The following is a 25532-nucleotide window of genomic DNA, read 5'->3' on the forward strand; positions in this document are numbered from 1 at the left end:
TGGGTTTAAGGAAGGTTGTTTCCTAATTTTCTGAGAAATTGACACAGTGACATCCAAAGGGGCTGTACCAGCTTGCATTGCCACCAGCAATATAGGAATGTTCATTCCCTTTACCCCACAACCTCTCCAGTATAAATTGTCATTAGTGTTTTTGATTTTGCCCATTCTTACATGTGTAAGATGAAATCCCAGAGTTGTATTGATTTGCATTTCTCTGATGACTAAGGATGTTGATCAGTTCCTTAAGTGTCTTTCAGCCATTTTAGATGCCTCTGTTGAGAGTTTTTTTATTTAGGTCTGTACTCCATGTTTATTGAATTATTTCTAGAGAAATATAAATATATAACCAGAGGTGAGTGGAGGAAATTCAAATGGAGGATTGTTGATTATTCTTACACTATTTTGAATTCGGGTTATAATTGTAGAGATGACTATTCTCTCTGTTATATCAATCTGTGTTCCTAACAGGTTCTAATATTTGGATATCACATCTATGGTTCAAAATTTTTCAAAAAATGTTAATTGTAGTTTTAAATTAGCAGAGGTGCTACAGAAGGCAAGTGCTGAGTTATTTTTCCCTTCATTCTGGAATCTAATGAAAGCTATGAACACACACTGAGAATTTTGCAAATATATTTTTGTAAAGTTTCAAGGGTTTTTGAACTCTTTGAAGTCTTTTCCTGGGCCCTCTACATGCAACCCCTGTGCGGTAGGTAGAACATGAAATAGATAATCAACAAGATATAGTGTGTGAATACCAAGACTGTTTTGCTCTAAGTTTAATATTTTTAATTAAAGCAAAGATATATTCTGCTAATGCTTTCCTCCTACTGCTGTGGAAAATATTAAAAGAATGGCTATGTGGAAGTAAGAGGGACCACGAATAGAAAATTCATACAAAGATATTCCAGATGAATGATCAAATCTGATTTTAAACACACGGTTGAAGTGACATGTTTTTTACATGATGTAAAGCAACTTTGTCTTCTATTAGCTAAAATTGATAGAAATGAGAATAAGTCAATATCAATGCTTCTTTTTCCCCCTTATTTTGAAAAAAAGTTTCTAAACATTTCTTTAAAGTTGACAAGTCAGAACACACATGCATGCACACAGACACATACACGCATACAGACAGACACACACACACACACACACACACACACACACACACACACACACACAGTTTCTACCATTTTCTTCCTGAGTCAAATGACTATAGTTGCAACTGAACTGTTTTTCATGTTTACTACATTTTTACTATGCTGAGAAACCATCTCATTCAGTTCGACAAATAAATTTGACAGTTGCATCTGTGAAGTTACTTTGATTTGCTGTAAACTATGATAAGACAACTACATGTCAACGTCACAAAATTAAATACAAAACCTTTGCGGTTTACATATATATTTGCTAGTATGTCATGAATCTTACAATAACCCACTGGGAAACTTATTTTTATGTGACACCCTTGAGCACAAGACACAAACCACCTCAGCTGCAGTATTGACATCTGCAAAATGAGGGCAAGCACACCTCAGTGAGCTGCTGGAAATATTATTGTGAGATGGCATATTTCTAGCTGACTAACAATGCATTGACTATTATTGTGCTTTGTGAGCAACATGCAGCTAGCACACAGAACATCTTAAATGCTGGTCTCAAACTCAGAGAAGGTTCTATATAAAATAATCTGAAATTACCAGAGAGAATCTGAAGTCTAATCCAAGTTCAGGTCAACAACTAAAGCAGGAGATAAAGAATTCAAAGCAGGGCATTCCACATGCTCTAAGAACAACTTGTGAAAAATTTACCAGGGAGTGACAGTTACTCCAAAAGGAGTGCTCAGTGCTAAAGATGCCAATTCTTGTCATGGAAGTGATTTGAAGCATCACAACAGAAACTCGGTGCAGAATAAGTACCTCCAGACAACAAAAATAGCATTTAGCCAAGTAACTGCTTAAAGTCTGTACACAATAACAGTTTTGCAATATTTGAGCACTGTTTCTACATATGTCTTATGTGAATCACTAATTTTATTTTAACTGCATCATTATCTTCATGGGATCAGTCTTGCTGATTGATCATCAGTACTAGGTGAGTGACAGAATGGAAAAGTGCTATATAACATGTCCTCAAAGATTAGATGTCTGGAAGAGAAAAAAGAGATTAATATCCGGGAACATACACAGCCTGAAAACATTTGAAGCTTTTTTTTTTTTTAATTTAGAACTGGCAACATTGTAAAACCAAAAGTTTTATTTATAAAGTTTCTTTTTTATTGATTTTATTGATATATATGTATATATATATATATACATATATATATTTTTTTCTGTTCTCCTCTCTTCCTCTCCCCTCCCCTTCAACCCTCTCCCATGATTCACATGGGCTAATTAGAGATTGTGCACAAAATAACACCTAAGTAAATATTGTATGCAAACAAACAAGATGTTCTAAGAATGGACAGCAACATTGCTAGATACATGTGGGTATCAATTGTAAAAAATGGTACTTAGTTCATTGTATTATTAATTCAAGAATGCAGTAACTTTATATTTTTGTGAGTTTTACAGACTGGATGACCTAGGACAGAACCAGACATGACTGGAGGAAAGAAAGTGTCAATGTAATGATGCTTAATGTAACTCTGACACACAGAGAATGATGCCTAGCCCAATTGTCATCAGAGTCGTTTCATCCAGCAACAGATGGAAACAGATGTAGACCCAAAACCAAACATTAGGTGGAGTTCAGGGAATCCTGAAGAAAAACAGAAAGGATTGTAGAAGCCAGAGGGGTAAAGGATACCACAAGAAAACTCACAGAATCAACTAACCTGGGCTCATAGGGGACTCACAGAGACTGAATTGACAACCAGGAAGTCTGCATGGAACTGACCTAGGCCCTCTGCATATATGCTACAGTTGGGTAGCTTGCTCTTCTTGTGGGACTCCTAACAGTAGGAACATGGATCATCTCTAACACATTTACTTGCTTTTGAAGCCCTACACTTGATACTGGCATGCCTTGCCCAGACTTATTACAGGGGAGGCACTTAGTCTTAATGCAACTGGATATATGTCTTAGTTAGGGTTTCTATTGCTATGACAAAACAAAATGACCAAAAAGCAACTTGGGGAGGAAAGGATTTATTTGACTTATACTTCAGCATTTCTGTTCATCACTGATCCAAGACAGAATGGGAAGTCAAATAGGGCAGGATCCAGGAAGGAGGATCTGATGCAGAGACCATGGAGGGGTGCTCCTTCCTGGCTTGCTTCCCATGGCTTGCTCAGTCCACCCTCTTTAAGAAGCCAGTTATAAGCCCAGAGATGGTGCCACCCATAATGGGCTCAGCTCTCCCCTATTTATCACTAACTGAGAAATTGCCTTACAGCTGGATCTCAGGGAGATATTTCTTTAGCTGAGACTCTTTGCCCTGCTGACTGTAGCTTATGTCAAGTTAACACACAAAACAAACCAGTACAATATGCCATGTTTTAGTGATACTCATTGGAGACCTGCTATTTTATTAATAGAAACAGAGGAAGAGTGTATTAGATAGTAGAAACAGAAGGGGGCTGTAGGGAAACTGGGAAGAGAGGAGGGACAGAAAACTGTGACATGGATATCAAACAAATAAATTAATGAAAACAACAACAATGAAGAAAAACAGACAAAAAATTCAGTCTGAAATTGAATTTTCAGCAGAGAGTTGTAGCGGCGTAAACGAATGCAGACAGAGTGTAAAAATATATATATATATAGCTTTAATGTAGAAATAGACTTACAGAACCACCGTTCCCGCTCGGAGCAAGCTCGGAGCTTGCTCGTCAAATTTATAGGCAGACATTAGCCCGAGGCGAACACTCCCCTTAAGGGGCGGGACTTATCCCTACATCTCCCCTTTTTGTCTAAATAAGACAGAACTAAACCAAATACAACTACATACAATAACAACAAATAATAAATACAACAAACAATATTGAGAACAAAAGCTTTGCTAAACATTCTATCTCAAGAAGTCCAAATAATGTAAAGAGTAACTACAATTATATAATCTTCAACTCAGTCAAAGATCTGAGAAGGGAATAAACACTACTCAACAAACGAGATATATCCAAAATGTGCAACAATTGACAGAGACAACTGACTACCTGGGCAATCACCCAAAGTCTCGTTTGCAAAGTTGAGTCAACCAATTTTGGCTAAGGCCTAACATAACTGACATACCATTATTAAAGGCAAGGAACTTTTCAAAACTATCTTACCCTGTCTTGGCAGGATATGACAGTCCTGTTTTATCCATTGAAGCACGCTCTGTATCTGTGTCAGTGGTTGAGGTATGGGCATTTCTTTGCCCAAAGGCCAGTTCTGCCAAATAGAAAGGCTCCAGGTGGAGTGTTTTTGGTGCTCAACATTCTCTCGGGAATAGAGCGGTGTTGCCAGGAGCAATTGTGTCTCACTATCACGAAACTCTGAGTTAGATTAAAGGCCATTTTCTACAGCTCTTTGAAGAGGTTGAAGATTATCTATCTATACTGAGTATAATCTCTATATATCTAAAGAACCTGATTAGTCTAATTATAAATGACAAACTTAGATGACAATTAGTCTATATAATTCTCAATATCTATCTAACTTAAAGACTAAGACAATAAACGACTGTGAAACAAATGAGGACAATGACCTCCAAATATAAACAATGTACAAATATACATTGCAGTAGGTAAATATATATCAATACACAAATATTATATAAGTATCTTAATCAGAGGTAGAAATGTACACTGCAATATGGTAAATATATACAATATATATATATATATCAATACAATATATGTCAATACATAAAAATGTTTTAAACAGAGGTAGAAACATGCATGCGTACAATAGTCAATATAATTTAACTTTGTATCCTGGCCCATTTTATTGGTTAGAGGATAGGTGGGAGGAGTAAACAGAACAAAATGCTGGGAGGAAGAGGAAGTGAGGTCAGAGTCGCGACAGCTCTCCTCTCCGGAGCAGACGCCTCAGAGAGAGACGCCATGCCCCGCTCCGGGCATGAAGCTCCGACCCAGGATGGACATAGGCTGGAATCTCCCCGGTAAGCGCACCTTGGGGTGCTACATACAGATGATTAGAGGTGGGCTAAATTAATATGTGAGAATTAGCCTAGAAGAGAATGGGCCAGGCAGTGTTTGGAGGAATACAGTGTCCGTGTAATTATTTCGGGGCATAAGCTAGCTGGGCAGGTGGCTGGGGTGTTGGGGACGCAGCCCCGCCGCCGCTCTTATTACTACAGAGAGTTACACTCAAGATTGGGTTATAGCTCAGAAACCTAACACCGACTTACCATGCTCTTTAAGAGAAAAACAAACACTTCTGATGACAATAACGTCTCAAATATTAAAGCTACTCTGTTAAAATCTTATATTTTTCCTAATACAGAAATTTTTGTCATTTTCTAAGTCAATCAACTGTTTTCATTATCTGCTTCATCATTCTAAAGACAAAATTACTGCATTTAGTCATTGATAAAGAAATTTACAGAAAAGAATAACGCAGTCAACCTAGGAACTTTTCCTACAACTGTTCTAGCTTTATACATTGTATCTGAGCATATGAGATTTTTGTTTTCCAATTTTATATATATATATACATATATATACATATATATGTTTTATGGTATATGAGTGTTTGTTCACATGTGTGCATGGGCATGCATGCATGTAGGATGAAGCCCACAGTTGATGTGGAGAATAATCTCCCATTGCTTTCCAAAAACATTACTTATTGAAGCAAAGAGCAAAGTCTCTTAATGAAGCACAGACTTCACCCATAGGGTTAGTCTTTCTCTGGGATCCCCTGTGACTGTCACCTGAGATGTGAATTATAGGTGAATCATCAAAACCAGCTGGTGTTTGTTTACACATTCTGGGTATTCTCATACTTGTGGGGCAAGTATTTAACCCTGAACACTCTAAGGTTCCTCTCACTTTTTAAAGTGAAGTTACATACTTCTTATTTTGTTCTTGTTTGAGATATGATATCACATGGTCCAGACTTTCCTCATGCTTGATATATAGTAAAGGATGACCATGATCATCTCTCCTTTATCCACCACCAAAGTGCTGGGATTACAGGAATATGACACCATGCTTGGTTTATGTGGTGTTGTATGTGGCTGTGAGCTATTTTCAATCTAGGCAAACACTCTTCCAACTGAGCCACAGCCTCAATTCAATGTACAATATCTAACAAGTAATCCCGCATTGTCTTATCGTGGTTTTCATTCCTGCACAATATCTTTCAAGGTTCTGTGTGTCAGACATTATTCTGAGGATGGAATAGTGAGAAGTGAAAATTTAGTCTATCCTCTAAGAGCCTACAATAAGAATAAAGCTTAATATAGCGGACAATGAGGAATACTGAGAACTTAAGAATAATGGCAATGGGTTTTTGATCCTACTGCACGTACTGGCTTTGTGGGAACCTAGGCAGTTTGGATGCTTACCTTACTAGACCTGGATGGAGGTGGATGGTCCTTAGACTTCCCACAGGGCAGGGAACCCTGATTGCTCTTTGGGCTGACTAGGGAGGGGGATTTGATAGGGGGAGGGGGAGGGAACTGGGTGGCGGTGGCGGGGAGGAGGCACAAATCTTTAATAAATAAATAAATAACAAAGAATAAAGCTTAAATCTGAAATAAATATTTTTATGATAAATTAAATGTTTTATACTAGTCACCAATAATTTTTAACAGTATAGATCTTCCATAAGAAAAAAATCACTTGATCTTTGACAGTATGTCTTTTAGAATAGTTATTCCAACTTTTGCCTGGCGATTTTATCATGAAGCCCTGCAACCAGAGCTAGTTGATTATCTGAGATAGTGATTTCATTTTATTGTATAACCCTCTAAGTTTCTTTATGAAGCTCACTCATGTTCTTACTTAATTTAAAATCAGTTTCCATTTCTAGGACAAAATTAACTAAGTTTCTTAAAAAGTCATTGAAACTAAATTTAAAGTTTCTGTTTCATGAAGGACAAATGCTGGTGTGGAAAAAGTTGTCTGAAACTATATAAGTGCAATACAATATATACTTAAAATATGAATGTCTACATATTTCAAAATCCTGGAACTAAAAGGGCATTCTTTAGGATGGTCAGAGTGTCATTGGTTGAATGCCACTGTATCTGGAATCTCTATGTGCAGCGTGGTCTGTAATGTTTTATTTCTTTTGTATTTACAAGTGTTCTCCTCTCTCAATGAGCAGGCCATTTGAGGATACTGCTCTTAGAGCTTTGATGTTGTATTTAGAACTTTAGATACATTCAGACTAGAAGAATTTATTTACTTCCTGCCCATCTGTGGCCCATTATTTATGCGACCTTAAGTGATGCACATTACCTCTCACAGAAGAATTTAGCTGTCATTCTGTGATATGTAATATTGATTGTCAACTTAATGTGAGCTCAAATGTGTTCATGCCTTTAAATCTTCCAGAAAGATTTAACTGAGGTGGGAGCACTCAGCCCTGAATGCAGGTCACATCATTTCTTTGACTTGGGTCCTGAACTGAAAGAGCATGAGCAAATGTGAGTTATACCCTAACATCACCATTTATCTCCCTCTGCTCCACAGTGACATTCGCAATGTGATCAGAAGCTAAAGATCCTGCCTTCTCCATTATGAGCCTCAATCAGTGAGCCAGAATTAACCATTCCTCCCTCGCTCCCTCCTGTCCTCCTTCCTTCCTTCCTGGACTTTTGCCAGACCCTTTGTCACAGTAATGAGAAAATGAAGGAAACATAATTCAACAATACCAATAACAATTTATTTATGTTTACCAGGTACACCCAACAAGAAATTGAACAAAACCTAATTCTCACAGATACTCACTGTTGTAAACACCACTTTTGAGATAATTGGCAAGATGTATATTCAAATAATTTTCAGGAGCACTGACTAGTATGAAATCAATATTGTTGCTGACTGTGGGAAAGACTGATTATTCAGGAGGTGATCCTATCTAATAGACTTAAAAATAAACTAACAAAAACTAATGGCATTCAATTTAATCGTTCGGTGTGCTGTAACTGGATGCTGGTTTTCCCCAGGGAACACTTAAAAATTATATTATGCTTGTTTAATTTTGTGTTTTGTGTGGACTCTCTGATTCAATGGGATTCGGTTGTTGGAAAATACTCTGCAAACAATGCAGAAATCAAGGAGTAAGTAAAGAAAATTCCATTACGTAGTTGTCCCTCGACTGGATAAGCTGAGGTGGGCTAGGTGTTTTCTTCTGCAAAACAAGAAACTTACAAATGTTTCCTGAGTATTAGACCGTTCCATAGCATCTTTCTATGAAAGAAGAAGGAACCAGGGGTATTATGCTTTTCAATTTGCTTATGCCTCACAATTGTTTCAAAAATACTTGTGAATGATACAGGGAAAACTTGGAATCTTTACACATCATTAAAAACCTGGCCCATTTTGTTATTTCAAATTGAGTTTGTGTATAATTTTTTTTCAGTTCCACGTGTTTTGATGGCTAAGATGTTCCTTTTATGCAATAAATAGGAAATTTTGGAAAACTCAAAGGAACTGACGTTAAGATCAGGCCCAACTCTCCAGGTATTAAGAGGTAAAAAGGCAAACTGCATCTAATGTACTCTTTCTGTAATGTGTGGAAATAAATTTAGAATCCCAAGCACAGTCTAGGCAAATAATCAGGCAGTGCAAATCAGAGAATATATCCAGTTTCCTGATGTGCAAAGTGTAGCTCACAAAGGCACACGCTCAGTAAGGGGTGCTTTAGTTTCTTTTATTTGAACTGTTGAGACTGTAAGGCCCCTGGAGGGTCCAAAAACCAATCTCTTTCTCAACTGCTGTTGCCCTCCTGTCAGCATCCACAATTCCAGTCATGAAAATCAGGATTCCTGGTCCTGAGGCAGATGTGTGCTCACTACAGCAAACCATAAAATCCTAGATATAGTACTCTAGTTTACTTAGATTTCCATGTAAGAGCTGCACATAAAGACATTCTCTGATGTAACTTGTCTGACAGTGGATCAATAGACATTCATTCTAGATAGAGTCCCGCCCTATATTTGCAGAGAAGACAAAATGAATATAAACATGAAAAACTTCATGACTGCTGTCTCTGTAGGTCAGTTAGTGTCACATCTGTTGTGCAGTCCTATTTCTATACTGCTGTTTGTCCATGATCAAACCTAAGGAGAATCATAGATATCTTTCCACCTGGATTCTCCATTTCTCACTGTTTAACTCTCCTGATTTAGGCTATAATGAAATTATATCAATTTTGTCTAGTTTCCATGGTTCAACTGTTTTTGCCAGTTCAGTTTCAGACCAAACCAAAAAATTGAAGAAAAAATTCTTCCCTGTAAACCCATAAGTGCTATAATCTCTCTCTGTTTCTCTCTCTGTCTCTCTCTGTCTCTCTGTCTCTCTCTGTCTCTCTCTCTCTCTCTCTCTCTCTCTCTCTCTCTCTCTCTCCCTTCCCATCTCCATTTTCCTCTCATTTTGTTTTCTAAGCCATAACAAAAAAGTAAAAGGGGAGAATATAAGATATGAGTAGGTGAAGAAATATCTACTTTAAGTAAAGAAGCCTAGATAACTGAAGAAATGTATGAAAAATGAAGAAATGGGATTTCTGCTGACCAAATGGGAAGACATAACAATTGGATTATAGGTGAGCCTAAATAGAATTTCCACTGTCCGTTTAAATTACAGTAGCAGAAATTTTCTAAGTCTTTTAGAAAATCTATTTATAAGCACAATTATTTTAGAAAAGAATATATAAACAGAATGATGAATTTATCTCTTATCTTATTACTTTGCTTATCAAACCATTGTTTGGGTCTTAGGTTGTATATATTGGATTGGGTGAATTCACCAAGAGATGTATGTGAAATTTTACAGAACAGTAAGTTGAACAGTCTGTGTACTGTAGTGAGAAGAAATATAGAGATGATATGTGGGTATTTATAAAGAAAAAAACCCTACAGCAAAAGGGATATGAGTGTGTCAATTTTTTCCAAAATAGTTCTAGAAATTTGAACATGTGATTACAGAGTTAATTTATTATCTTAATATAGTTGAATACCAAATTGAGGTGGATATTGAAACCACATCAGCATGTGGAGACCAGAGAAATTTATCAGGATATTGGTTGTCTTTCTCTATTGCATTTTGCTTTCTGGCTAGGTTGTCAACACCAGCTTTCTCTATCTTCTTTTATGTTTTCCAGACTTCTTTTCCATCTCTTTTGCTTTCTCTACTGACCTTTACTTTCATCCCTCCCTTCTTTTCTTTCTTTCTTTCTTTCTTTCTTTCTTTCCTTCCTTCCTTCCTTCTTTCTTTTTTTCTTTCTCTCTTTCCAATTTATTTTCCTCTTTCATTATTTCACATAAATATTTGTTGCCCACAACCTGTATACTCTCTGTTAATTGCATAAAATACCTTACTTAAGAAGACAACAAGTTCCACTCTAGGTGTGATGCTTTAAAAAAGCTGAAAATGGGCCGGGCGATGGTAGCGCACGCCTTTAATCCCAGCACTCGGGAGGCAGAGGTAGGCGGATCTCTGTGAGTTCGAGACCAGCCTGGTCTACAGAGCTAGTTCCAGGACAGGCTCCAAAGCCACAGAGAAACCCTGTCTCGAGAAACCAAAAAAAAAAAAAAAAAAAAAAAAAAAAAAAAAAAAAAAAAAAAAAAAAGAGCTGAAAATGTAAGTCAATAAACAAACCTATAGTTAACTGAATAAAATGATTTCAAACACTGATAAGTTTTATATGGAAATAAACCCACAATGTGGCAAATTAGAAGTAAAAACCAAGGAACCTCTGAAGTAAAATAATTTATTGAGCTATTATATTAGATAACTATAATAACCAAACCTGAGCCAGTGCTGTTCTACTACCAGGCATAAGTCAACTGGAAAACAACCATCATTTCAAGCTCTAAGGATATCTTTACTGAAGAAAGACACTCTTTAACTCTTTATATTAAGCCTACACTGGCGATAGAAAAGAAGTGATGTTTAATAGCAAGGACAGTTCAGAAAATATGTGATAAGGTGCTGAAGAAAAGATGTACTGTAGATTCTAAATTCCATTTTTTAGACAGAACATTTGAATGACTTAGGTCAGGATATGATGAAAATTAACTCATAATCTCATCATAGTCTTTCTGTTGAGTTTATTTAGCAGCTATAAATATCTCTGATAGACATCTGTCAATGCTTATCCACTTCCTACTTGATCTCAAATTTTTCTTTTGTCATTACATTGCCACTTCTCGAGTTATCGCCTTTGATTTTAGTGACTAAATATATTTAATTTTTTATCATATGATGCTATTTATGTGCACATGGTCTTATGTTTGTAATGTACATATGCAACTATGTGTGACTATACTACATCTGGGTATACACTGCTCGAACTAACAATTTCATATCACAGAAATGTAAAGTTAAGGATTCTTCTCCCTAACCTTATTAGTGTATGCATAGAATTAATCACTATTTAAACTTTATATTTATAATTCAATTATGCATTAAAATATGTAATGTAAATTTAAACACATATTCTTATATATATTATTAATTTAATTTGTATTGTGTTAGTATTATAAAATTGATATTGTACTAAAGTTGCCATTTTGGATATTTTTATCGATGTTATATCAATAAATTTATGCAAAATATTGAATATATCCAGGAATTTTCATTGATATGCAGTGCTTTAAGGTATACATATTCCATATTTTATTTATACAGTATGCTACTGGATGTCATCTGGGATGTTTACAGATGCCATAGTAAATAATCTTATACAGTTAGAGATGAATTGTAGGCAAATAAGCTTTTATCCACTTTTATGTGTTCAACTCTGCTTAAATAAAATGTTAATACATAAATTAACAGTGAAAAAAACACACATATTTATTAATGTGCTCAATAGTCACAAAAATAGGGGACTCATGAAAACCATAGTGGTTGAAGCTTAAATATCCTCTTCATAAGGACAGAGCAAACATGGTGGGGCTGGCCATATTAGCTGTGGTAGTAAAATTTTTCCCTCAAAAACAAAATTAGAAAGGTACCTAGGAAATAAGGTGGGCATGTGTGGGGAGTAAAGGAATAAGAAGTTTGACAAAGACATAAATTGTAGTTCTGTGAGTTGACTCAGCAGTTAAATGTTGGATTTGATTCTCAGTACCCACATAGTATGGGAAAGAAACCAACTCCACAAGACAAATTTTCATCTGACTTCATAAACTCTCTAAAGGCCAGGATCTAGGTTTTCTGATGAGAGCGCATGTGTGCACACACAAAAGCAGAGAGAGAGAGAGAGAGAGAGAGAGAGAGAGAGAGAGAGAGAGAGGTGGAAAGTGGAGCAGAGAAGGAGGGAGAGAGAGTAATTTAAATGTAATGATTCTTAATGATTCTTTTAAAAAATAAAATAAGTAATCTCAGATGAAAGCACTCTAGTAATATCCCCTAAAGACTAAAGACTAACAGGAGTATTTAGTAGTGTGCCTAGGTAAAGAAATTTGAGTCTTCTTTTTCAATTCTTCCCCTGTCCCTGGTCAAATGTTAGAAGAAGTGATAGAACAATTGCATTTCCTTATGAGAATTTTCTTAAGTCATCTTTAATCCCAGCACTCAGGAATCAGAGACAGGTGTATCTCTGTGAGTTCAAGGCCAGCCTTGTGTACACAGTGAGTTGCAGGACAGCCAAGGATACACAAAGAAACCCTGTCTCAAATATCAAAAAAAAAAAAAAAGGGAAAAAAGAAAATCCTTCAGTTAAATAAATTGACATTTAACTTTTGTCATTTTTTTTTATCTAGAGGTTGAAAGACTAAGAAAGGTTAAAGAAGTTTTGACACTCAGTCCCCTTCTGCTGCATTAGACTATTTTTAATTCAGTGTACCCCATGTTATATTTTTAATTCAGTGTACCCCATGTTATATTTTTAATTCAGTGTACCCCATGTTATATTTTTAATTCAGTGTACCCCATGTTATATTTTTAATTCAGTGTACCCCATGTTATATTTTTACTCTCTGAGTGTCAGTAGAGCAAATGAACACTAAAACTGTCTTGAGTTTATTAAGTATCTTACTACAAATTTCAGACATTTGTACTCACTTTATAGAGCGCTGACTTCCTTTGCACATTGATTATAAGAGTTATACTTCCTTTGGCAAAATACAAGCTTTCTAAGCCCTTTGGAGGTTATTTAATACCAGATATTGCTAATGATATTCATTGTATTTAAAAAATATATATTTGCAATTCGTATTCAATTTTTTGTTATTATTATATTTTTACTTCCCTTAATGTTTTGTCATTTTGTTTTCTCTCAGACACTTGCTTATGCTTCTTGCCCATTTATTCATTCATAAATATTTGTGGTTTAATTTTTATTGCAAATTTAGGTAAAACTAGATATTTGTAGTTTCCCTGCAAGGACTTTACTACCTGTAGATCAAAAGTATTTTTTTTTATTTTCAATGTGTTTTCATTTAAAATAGAATCATAGCACTTTAACTTATCCCTTTCCTTCTTTCAGTCTTTCATAGCTATCCTCCCTTCAGTCCACTCTAGGCCCTTACACTCAAGTTGATGGCCTAACTTTCAGGGTTGAACAGTGTTCATTGGACAGCTCAGAAGAGGACACATCCTTGGGAAAAGTTAATTTTTTGTGTACCAGAAGTTATTACATACCTATAGTTCTTTGTCTAAGGGTAGGACCCTGTGAATATTCACTCATTTTGGGTTAACAGTCTCATTGATATTGCCATTATTCCGTTTTTTTTTTTGTGTGTGGTTTTTTTTTTTTTTTTTTTTGTACAGCCTTTTTCTAGAGAAGGCTATTTTACAGTCAACTTCCTCGTATTCTGTTTCTTATAAAATTTCAGTCCCTGCCTTCCATGTTTCTAAAGTCATCGCTGCAAGAACTGTGATGTAGTAATTCAATCTTTGCAGAAATTTATGTAATCCTTTGACCTCTGCATTGTGTCCAGTTGTGGTTTTCTGTGAAGGTCGCCACTTACTGTAAAGAGAGAATTCTTTGATGAGAATTAGTCTAACAATAAGATTTATGATACAGTAAGGAATTATGCTGTTCTATGAAAGATACATTTTTAATCTAGCTTGTCTTTCTAGCTGGGGAAGCTGGATAGGTTTCCAGTGCCAGGCACCATTTTCCTTCTGCTGAGTAGCCCTTAAGTACAATTATACAGAAGTTTACTATTATTTACATACTTATGTATACCTTGATATTCCAGTCACTGTTCTCTCCTACCCTCTGCAACACCTATAAACTGTGGCATTAAAATTATGAAAGAAAATAAACCCTACGAGATCTCAACACTACAAAAAGAAATATAGTCAAGTGAGGAAAACATAAGATGGGACATGTGGCCTTCCTTAGAGAAGAGTAAATCCATTGTTTGTCCATTACAAAGATGTCAGCTCTGAAAACATAGAGGTAGCATTACATAGATTTAATAGGTTATATTCAGAAATATATGTATATATACAATCAATTTTGTAATTAAATTATAGTGTCAAAGATAAAAGTATATATATTTATACATTAGATTATATCTCAATTAAAACTGTACAAAGTCTATACACCTTATCTAAACAGTATAATATAAAATTTAAAGAAAATTTATAATTTTTATTAAAATTTATACAGAACTCATTTATAGTATATAAGGAGATGCACTGAACTATGTACAAATACTATGCTACTTTATGTAAATAAGTTTGGGAGCCCATAGATTTATTGAACAAAATCCTTTGTGGATCCTATTTCTACTCCTAGTTTATAAATTCTCTATTTCATGTGTGCCTTAATAGTTCATTTATTGGGTATACACAGGCTAAGCACTCTATCAGTGAGCTGTATTTTATACCATCTTATAGCTTTTGGGGAAAAAAAACAAATTTCATTTAAAATGAGTCTAAACCTTTAGATATTATTAGAGCTCTTAACTCTTATCAAAGGAGCTACTTTTTGAGGAAGATGGAGATGACTAGACAAAGATACAGTTGTTCAGAATTCAGAGAATAGGTTCAGTGGATTCTCTACACTGAAGACTCAGGCAATATCAAGGAAAAGAAAGTAGACAGGTTATAAGAGACAAGGGCCAAAGAATATGCTGTGAGATTGGGTCTTGTATATACAAGAGGGAAAGCAAATCCATGAACTCTGAAGTACATGGTCAACTACAGAAGACCTGAAAAGAGGCAACAACAATTGGCAGGTAAAGGTGGATGGGAAAAAGGTCAAAAAGCCCCAACTATAGAGGAAAACTTATAGAATATTAATAATTATGTAAGAGGAAGAAACTGTCTGGTTCAAGGATTATGCCCCAGATAGGTGATTAAATTCCAAGAGGTCAGGCCTAAACATGTATATGAGAAACACTGGGTGCTGGAGAGATGGCTCAGTGGTTAAGAGTACTGCCTGCTCATCTAAAGGTCCTGAGTTCAATTCCCAGCAACCACATGGTGGCTCACAACCATCTATAGTGAGATCTGGTGCCCTCTTCTGGTCTGTAAGCATGCATGTAGGCAGAATACTGTATATACAATAAATAAATAAATAAATAAACCTTTAAAAAGAGAGAAACACTGAACGAACCCTATGGATTGAATTTATAAATTATTTTTAACAATAATAATTAAATAATAAGAAGCAATGAATTTGAGAAGGAGATGGCACAAATAGGAAGAATTGGAGAAAGAAGAGTTGGGGAGAAAAATGATGTAAACATAGTACATATGGAGTTCTCAAATAAATGAATACATACCTATACTAAAAATAAAGCTGCAAATGGTTGCTGTTTTTATATAACAGTTTTACCCTGCATTGTTTATAAACAATTACTTATCCTGAGTCCCAAACAGAGTCTTTTTATATCTAAAGTTCATATGTTCACATGTCATTGTTTAACTCATTAAGTTTTTGTATTTTGCAGTACTTTCTCTGTCAATTCATAGATTGTTCTGAGCTATTATAAGTTCAGTAATATTGAAGAAATGTATGATTTTATTTGATTGAGTTGATGATGTATAGTACATAAAATATTAACTTGCAAATATGTCTGGAACCTTCTCCTTGTGTTTTATAAATATGTTAGCTAATGCATAAAAGTAAAATTTGCAAATTTGGTTAAGGATCTAGAGATGAGAGGTTTGCTTGTGTATTCTGGGTGAGTGGTTGTGAACACTATGGTTATCAGAAAGAAGAAAGCAAACTCAAGTCAGTAAAAGGAAGTTCAACTAAGTCATAAGCTTAACAGATTTGCTGTGGGACAATGGTTTTACCCTGTAAAGATTTGTTTCTTGTACTTGTTTTATAAAATGCTGATTGGCCAGTAGCCAGGCAGGAAATTTAGGCAGGCGACCAGGCAGGAAGTATGGGTGGAGCATGTAGAACAGAATAATTCTGGGAAGAGGAAAGACTCAGTCTGTTGTTGTCACTGAAACACAGAGGAAGCAAGGATGCCTCACTGATGAAAGGTACCAAGCCACATGGATAACACAGACAAGAATTATGGGCTAATATAAGTTATAAGAGTTACAAGAAGCCTGAGCTAATAGTCCAACCAGTTTATTATTAATGTTGACTTCTGTGTGTTTCTTTGGGACTGAATGACTGTGGGATCAGATGGGACAGAAACTTCAGGCAACACTGGTTGACAAATATCTGCAAGATAGGGCATAAAGTTGTCCTATACTAACTGAAAACAGTGGCATACACTTTTAATCCCAGTGCTTAAGGGGCAGAGACAGGCATATCCTTTTAAGTTTAGGGCATCCTTCTCCACAGAGTGAGTTCCAGGAGAGCCAGGGCTACACAGAGAAACCCTGTCTCGAAAAAATAAAAAAAAAAGAAAAGAAAGAAATATATTCTAAGTGAGAAACCAGAAAAAAATTAAATAGCATTTTAATTCTAGTCCTAATAGACTCATTTCAGACACCTACATCAATGACAGTAAGATTACAAAGCTAATTCATGTAACTTTGAACCATTACATTTTTAATGCTACACAGAAAATTGAAAAGCAATGCAGGTCATTGCAATGTTTTGTAATGGGAAATGATATTATTTTACTTACGTTTTAACAATAGTAATTCTTGAGAGATATGGAGGCAATAATTTGGTGATTGTTGTAATAACAGAAAAGGTAGTGTTCAGGGTAAATATGGAAACCCAACATTTGAGTGCATGACAGAAACATGTATGTGTCTTTAAACTCCTGTCTCCATTCCTTCAAAAGAAAATAAACCTCTGTTCTTCAGATGAAGTAATAAGGTCTCATTGTACAGAGGTGTTCTCTACACCCAGAAAAAGTAATGGGAGGCAGAGGGAAAATAAAGGATATGTCTTGATAAATACTCCTTAGGATATTTTTTTGTCCTTAGAGTCTAAATCTTCTATTATCTCCATAATTTTCAATACTTCATCAAAATATACAGGAGTACACAGTGTTCCTGTTAGGGTCTTTATTTCTGAAGCATCTCATACCAAGAAAAGTTACACAAACTAAATTGAATTTTTTGCTCTCATTAATATGCCTTTGAATGGATTTCTCAGTCATTGAGTTTGCTATAGATAATAAAAAATAAGGATTTTCTTTTTCCTCTACACAGTACCACAGAGATTATAGTTTTGATGGGTTCACAAACTGGTAGAGGTAGTCAGTGACTATATGGTAAATATCTTGAAAGCTTTTGTGGCCCTGGAGATGTAGGACATGAATTTTAACAGAAATAGAAATGAAAACCCAACACCATTAACAATCAACACCATTGAGGGAATGATGATACAAATAATAGGTAATCTGAGAAAGTTCAAGTGCTCATTATACTAGAATCTCTCTCTGTTTCTCTGTCTCTGTGTCTCTGCTTTTTTTTTTGATTTTTTATGTCAATTTATTTGTAATGCAACTCCCAAGAGTTCTTTCTATTGTGTTGTGAAAGTAACAAAAGTAAACCTAGGCCTTATAGGCACAAAGACTGAGTGAGTGCTCCCATGAGGATGACCCACAAATCTGAGATACAGTTCAACTTCACCTGGACCGGATCTTCCGAAGTTTTATCCCTTTGTTTATCCAAAGGTGTCTTTCAATGCCACACTGACGCTGCAGAGAAGCTACAGTACCAACAGCAATGCCCACCAGGTGTTCCTGTGTGCTCACCCTGGATGTTTCAGTGAAGAGAAGAATTTGATCCATATGCTTTGCCTCTCTCTGTCTCTGTTTCCCTGTCTCTCCAGTAATATTTATACTTTTAGTCATCCAGCTCTTCTTCAATCAATGTATTAAAAAGTAAGATCACTACTTAACCTATATACTGAACAATATATGCCAATTAGTCTTTTTAATTTCTTTTTTAAAAAATGTGTGTCCTTTGGGATATCTTTGGTGGCTGAAAGAAAGTTGAAAATCCCACGATAATGGAGTTAAAGGTTGTTTAAAAAAAAAAAACTCCCATTAGTGGTGTTAAAAACTGAATTTCAATCGTGTAGAAGGGAAGCTAGCACTTTTAACTCTCGAGCCATCTTTCCACACCTGGCAATGAGTCTCTTAAAATGTATTCCTAAAATCCTTATACCCTAGCCTTAAGTGGGCAATAGTTTGTGTAGCCTGAGGAAGCAAACCACTATTTTAGTATGCGGATGGTAGTAGAATAATTAAGTGGCCCAATTCAAATCCTTTCCTCTCCTCTGATGTTGAAATTTGAATGCATGATCCAATTCTCTGTGTTCACAACAATATTCTGTTGTTCATGCAATAAAATCGGATGTTTTCTATTTGTAGGAGAGAAGCGAAGTGTGGTTTTATCATTGGCTGGGAGCACATCACCTAGAATGAAGTATACCCATTCTTCCATCATGAAGATGAAAAATGCATGTTGAACTGCAATAAAACAATGAGAGTTATTTTCTAAGTGAAAGAACTAAACTAATTTATATTTTAAAGAAACAGTGATCTGTTTTCAAAAGTAGTTTTGAATAAGAAAAAAAGAGGTATGTGAAGGAAGCTCACATAACAAGATAGTTGAGAGGTAAACTTTAGTTTTGTGATGCCATAGCTGAAAACAAAGAGTGAATAAGAACCTAAAGAATAAGCATGAGATTTCTTTCTGCAGTGTGGTCAATGGATACTTGATGAAAGTGAAGCTCAAATACCAATTGGGTCAATTTCTCCTTCAAAAACTGCATGTAATATATCATCATCTCTCTGTGTCTGTGTCTATCTCTGCCTCCCTTCATTTCTCTCTCTTTATATCTCTCTTTATGTCTCTCTTTCTCTCTCTATATATATATACATATATATGTAGATAGATAGATATAAATAGATATAGCTAGGTAGATAGGTAGATATATAGATAATAAAATTTAGCTCAAAACTAATAAAATGTTTTTATGCTGAAGATGTAATGTAATTCAATCTGCCAAACTCTTCATATAGAGGCTATCAGAGCAATAAAGAAATCAAGAATTTAAAAACTGTTTACTTGGCTATAATGTTCCAAAACCATTAACTTTGCAGGTCTAATTTCTGGAACAATAATGCAGGTTTCAGGATTGTATTATAACTCTTGGGAGTTTCAAATGTGTCCAACTGATCAATTTTAGACTCTTCTACTGAGTCACCAAGGAACCCTGGCTCCTTACTGTAGGTGACTCAGAGGTCTACCGTGCTTGCACTGACTCACTATGGACGTCAGTGTTTTGATGGGCTGATGGGCATCGGTACTGACACTTTCTACAGACAATTTCTGCCCAGAGAGGGAACCAAAAAAATCAAAGTAAGTATTTTAAAGTTGAATGTCTCATTCCCTGAGTTTACTTTAATAGTCCTAGTAACTTTATTTCAGAAATAATAGAAAAAATGTTGGTGGCCAAAAAGCACTTTCTGTATTAACTACTCCCATATAAGGGAGTATAACAGTATGATTTATCTTTTATTCACGCAGTCAAGCATGTGAGTATGTGACCTTCCTGATAATACTTGAACCAATGAGATCATAAAATAGGAGTACAATTTTGTCTAAGATAGAACCTTGTGAGGAAAATAAATAAACAAAACGGAAAATTTAAAATAATATATACACATCTCTCCCAAGGGTGCTATAGAAAGACAGCTGTGGTGTGTTTACCCTCACTGAAGACATTTAGGACTACTTTCTTTAATAAGTGTATCTGTGTGAAATTGAGCTAGCCAAACAGCAGCTTAAAAGGGAAGCATGCCTGCCAGATCTTAGGAGTGTAGGAAGCCTGTTCTTTCCCCATGGGGATATCTAGCAGGTTTTAGCAATTAAGACATATAATGACTTTTCTTGATAAGACATGAGCCAAAAGCCAAATCAGCAAGCATGTTTTATTTTCCCAGAATTTGTTAAGTTTTCTTAAACTGCAGAACAGATATTCATAATTGCTACAACCTATGACAGTGAGATTATACCTCTACTGCCTCTATTACTCATGAAAGCGTGAAACTTCCAAAGCCACCTGTGGGGAGGAAAACATGGTGACACGCTGGGTCAGCCAAATTCTGACCATGGTCTTGTTTTCCACCTCTGAGTCAAGGGGAATTCAAAACAGAACAGGTCAGCTAAGAGATTCTGAAAAGCTTTCTTGCATAGGAAGTGATTAATCTCATTTTACTGGCATGTGCATGTGCTGTGCCTGTCTGCCTTATGTATTTTTTCAGTTGAAGAATTTGTGATAGGGAATCCATAACTCTGCTGCTGAAGTCAAAGGAAAATGTTAGGTTTTCAAAATTCAGATAAGTGATGATTAAACGAGACGAATCGATCACTTATTTAAGACAAATTCAATTGCTTCTCTTTCATTCAACCAAATTTGAACCCAGCATATTGAGTCACTTTTTATTTTATTTTCCAAAAGTGAAGGTAAAGAAGTTCTAGGGGAAAGCTTCATGATAGCCCAATGTTCTCGTGAGCCCAGCTGGCAAAACAAAATTGCTTCATGAGGGCACCTCTCAAACACTGATTGAACTGATGAAAAATAAAGTAATGTTGCATATTCCACATGCTATCTTCACCAGTTTCTCACACAGCTTGGTCATACTTTGTAAACGTAAAACTTGTCTTTGGGTCTGAATTATCTCATTTAGTATACTTTCTATTTCCATTTAGTGAGCTGTGAAGGTTCACGTTTTCTTTTCTTTTTTTACAGCAAAATCGTATACCTTAGCATATGTGTACTACATTTTCATGATTGAAGTATGTGTACTACATTTTCAGTTGAAAGTCATTTAGGTAGTTTCTATTTCTTAGCTATTGTGAATAGAGCAGCAGTAAACAGGGCTGAGCAAGTTACTTTTACTCAAAGATAACGACAGTTTTCATCCATCATCATGGAAAATTCTTTTTGCAACATAAAAAAAATTTGATAAAAATTTAGAGTTGTGGTGCCAAGTCCTAATAGCTTCATATATAAATTCATTGTAATACCTAAGGCTCAGGGAACACTGCAGATGAGGGGAAGGAAAATGGTAAAAAAACAGATACTTGTATATTTCTGTGAGATTCTAGTCACTAGTAATTTCAGAATCTATAAATACAAAGTCTCACTGACATGACTAGCAAATTATGAGCTAAATGACTATCCTAATAGCCATATCAAAATGGACAGGGAAAAGTCCGTGAAGACTCAACCCTCCATAAAGAACTATAGGCAACAAAGAAATGCTAGGAGTATAAAAATACTTATTGTATTGGTTACCCAATAACAAGTGCTCAACCCTGAAAACATATGTAGAAGCAATGTGTAAACAAAGGTATGTTCTTTTGTGATATAATATGAGAATGAACCAGGCATGTTGTCACAGAATTAATAAACTGAAGACCAAACACATGTGTTTGGTTCTTCTACCTCATTTTTAGGGAAAATAGGGAATTTGTAGGGGTGATATTGTGTTTACATGTTTGTATATATGTAGTGGTGGTGGTGGTGGTGGTGGTGGTGTGTGTGTGTGTGTGTGTGTGTGTGTGTGAAAGTCACATACTGGTACAGGTCACAGAAGATAAGCAATACTTGCTCTTAAACATGTACCTGTTTTCAATCCTTTAAATTATCATATAGTTTAGGATATATTTAATTCCTGTTTTGAATATTGATGTAAGGGAGCTGCTGGGTTATTTTAATGGAGATTATAGTGGTTATTTGAAATTCAGCACACACACAAAGAGCAAACTATTTTCATTTTCTTCTATGTGTTTTTAGTTTAAATTTATTTATTTTTTTAAAACAATCTTTTCTCATTCTACATACCAATCCCTGTTCCTACTCCTTCCTCTCCTTCTGCTTCCCTTTCATCCCCATCCACTCCTCAGAGAGGATAAGACTTCCTATGGGAAGTCTCTATCACTTTGCGGCAGGACCAAGGGCCTTCCTACTATATCTAGGCTGACCAAGATATCTCTCCAAAGAGAATAGGCTCTGAGAAGCCAGCTCAAGCACTAGGGAAAAATCCTGTTCTCAATGCCAGTGACCCCACTGACTGCCACTGCCATACAACTATCACCCACATTCAGTGAATATGATCTTATGCTGGTTCCCCTGCTGTCAGTCCAGAGTCAGTTAAGCTCAGTTAAGCTATTTCTGTTGGTATCACCATCATGGTCTTGACCTCTTCACTCATATTATCACTCCTCCCTCTCTTCAAATGGACTTTGGGAGCTGAGACCAGTGCTTTGCTGTAGATCTCTACATTTGCTTCCATCCATTGCTGTATGAAGCTTCTAGGATGACAATTAAGTTTATCATTAATCTGATTACAGGAGAAGACCATTTCAGGCACCCCTTCCATTATTGCTTAGGGTCTTAGCTTGGGTCATCCTTGTAGATATCTCTTCTTTGTGTTTTAAAATGGATCAGGAAGAGTAATTATGCATGAGACCTCTTTGGCAATGATCTTATCAGGCAGTAACAGGAAAATAACAAAAAAAAAGGAGTGTTAGAGTGTGGGCTTTGGGGTGTATTTTTGTGCTTCTTTGAAACAAACAATAATATATGTATTAAATATAAATAAAAATACTATTAGACATTAATTGGTCTTTTCAAATATCTTTTAAAAATATTCATTAGTTGAAAAAAACAATACTGAATTAAGAGAGTTGTCATACAATGATATAGAATAGTGCTTCCATGGAAATAATATAAGCAATTTAACCAGTTACTGATTGATTCTTTTTTTTTAATTCATGTGTCATAGACCATTCATTAAATCTCTTTGTTTCAAATATTTTTTCTAAATGATTCATTTTTGTGCTATAAGGGTTTTAGATTAAAGGACAATAAGATAACTATCTTTGTTTAAGTTAAAATATTTTATTAATGACTAATTAAAGATTAGATAAAGGTAATTTTCTTAGTTTATATGTAATTAACAAACTGTGCTTGTTTTCTTCTCATTGAATAAATGACTTAGAATACCATTAGATCAAGTCATTCTCTCAGCCAACACTCAGAGTCTTTTCTTTGGAGCCTCACCTGAAGAACCTTATTTGATGGATGTATATATGATCTTTAAGTTAGAGTGTGAGAGGAACCTGTAGATATTCAGTGTACAGCCAGATTTGTCACTGCTGCCTTTGCTTTGGGTCCTTTGTAATAAGTTGCAAATTGATAATTGACTGTCCTTAAAGATGGTGACAAGTATAAATAGGAATGCATTGGCTTGGACATATGGGGATATTCAATAAACAATTGAGAAAAATAAATAAGTTGCAGGTAGAGATCTGCTTTCATTTTGCTTCTAGTTATTGCCTATTCTGAGATGAAAAAGTATTAAGAACTCAAAATCTATTGTATTTCATGATTCAAGGAGTTGTAAAGTGTTGTGGAATATTTGTACATGTGTGAAGAAGTATTGCTGTTATTGATGCAATAAAAAAACCAATGAACAATAGATTGGCAGGAATTTTAGGCAGGATTTCCAGGGAAAGAAACAAAGAGTAGGAGGAATTGAGGTATGCAGGGGATACTAGGAGACATGGAAAAGAAACGGGAGGTGAAACTTAGAAAAGAGGTAATACCACATGACCGAATGTAGATTAATACAAATGGGTTTCTCTAAGTTATAAGAGCTGGTTAGGAACAAGCCTAAACTATAGGCCAAGCTTTCATAATTAATAATAAGACTTCATGCCATTGTTTTAGAACTAGCATCCCAAAGAAAAATTCATGTACAGTGAAAATTAGATAAACATGCACCTGAATGTTCTTGACTATGGAGGGGCATGTAGGAAGGCTGTGCATTTGATTTAGCATTGGAAATACCTGTTTATGATTCTTTCTTTGTGAGACTGCAATGTTCCCATGTCCTTATTTCTTTTCATTTTCGTTTTTGATGCATTTATTGAATTTACGATGGTTCAGAGTTCATTCTTAAGTGTTTTCCTTCTTGCTCCCACTTCTTACTTTGTCTTTCTTTGTGTGTGTGTGTGTGTGTGCATGTTTCTGGAATTTGGTTCCTGGGTCTGCCACATACTAGGCAAGTGCTTTACCACAAAGCCTCATTCCCATGGTTTGGCCAAACTATGTAATTTTTGCTCTTTTTCTTGTTTTGCTCTACTTTTTTGTTAACCTATTCTTTCTCTGACTTAAAGCATATTAGTTTGTAAATGTAGAGGCTTCTACAATCTATAAAAAATTCAGAATTTTGTGTTGTTAAATTTATTTAACATTGACTTCAAGGTAATTGAATGATTCCCAGCCCTTAACTTTCCTATACAGTAGTAACTGCCACAAGCACTTTTCTGCTTTTCCATTTAGAGATGTATGTTTCTGAACATGTGATATTTTGTTTGTTGGTATAATTTTGTAAAGAAAACCACTAAATAAGTCTGTTTTTAAAGACTTCAAATATACTGAAACTGTTAGTATTATTCCATATCTTTAATTTGATAATAAGTGGTAAAACTTTAAAGATTTGTTCTTTGTAAATTGAACTGCCAAGTCTTGTGCTATATTGAAAAGTTAGGGTTCCTTTCTGTTGTTTTTAAAACATTTTTTCTTTCTGTTGATTCATCCCAGGGCTAAAAACATTATTTTGTTTACCTCCTGGGTATAGACAGAGAAATAAGAGAAACAATGAAATTAATGGACAGATACAAAGTACCTTGTCAGTAGAGCAGATCTGTGGCCAATTCTATTGCATTTTCCACAGTATGAATTATGCCCAGCAAGACAGTGAGTTGTAGTCATGACCATGTATGTAAAGTGGTAACTGTCCTCATTTCTGTAGTAAATTTGCTTATTTATTTACTATATGTGATCGCACATAAGCATCCATGTGGTATAAGCTTGACTATTCATGCACATGTTCATATCTCTGTCCTCAGATCTGGAAACATTGCTCAGAGTGTTTAACTGGTTTTCAACAAAAGCACTTCACTATGGATGTATAGACTTATATGTAAAAAACACAATTT

This window comes from Microtus oregoni, unplaced genomic scaffold (assembly GCF_018167655.1).
Source record: "Microtus oregoni isolate MIOR12 unplaced genomic scaffold, Mior012 000068F_ref0000429, whole genome shotgun sequence".
Taxonomy (NCBI): domain Eukaryota; kingdom Metazoa; phylum Chordata; class Mammalia; order Rodentia; family Cricetidae; genus Microtus; species Microtus oregoni.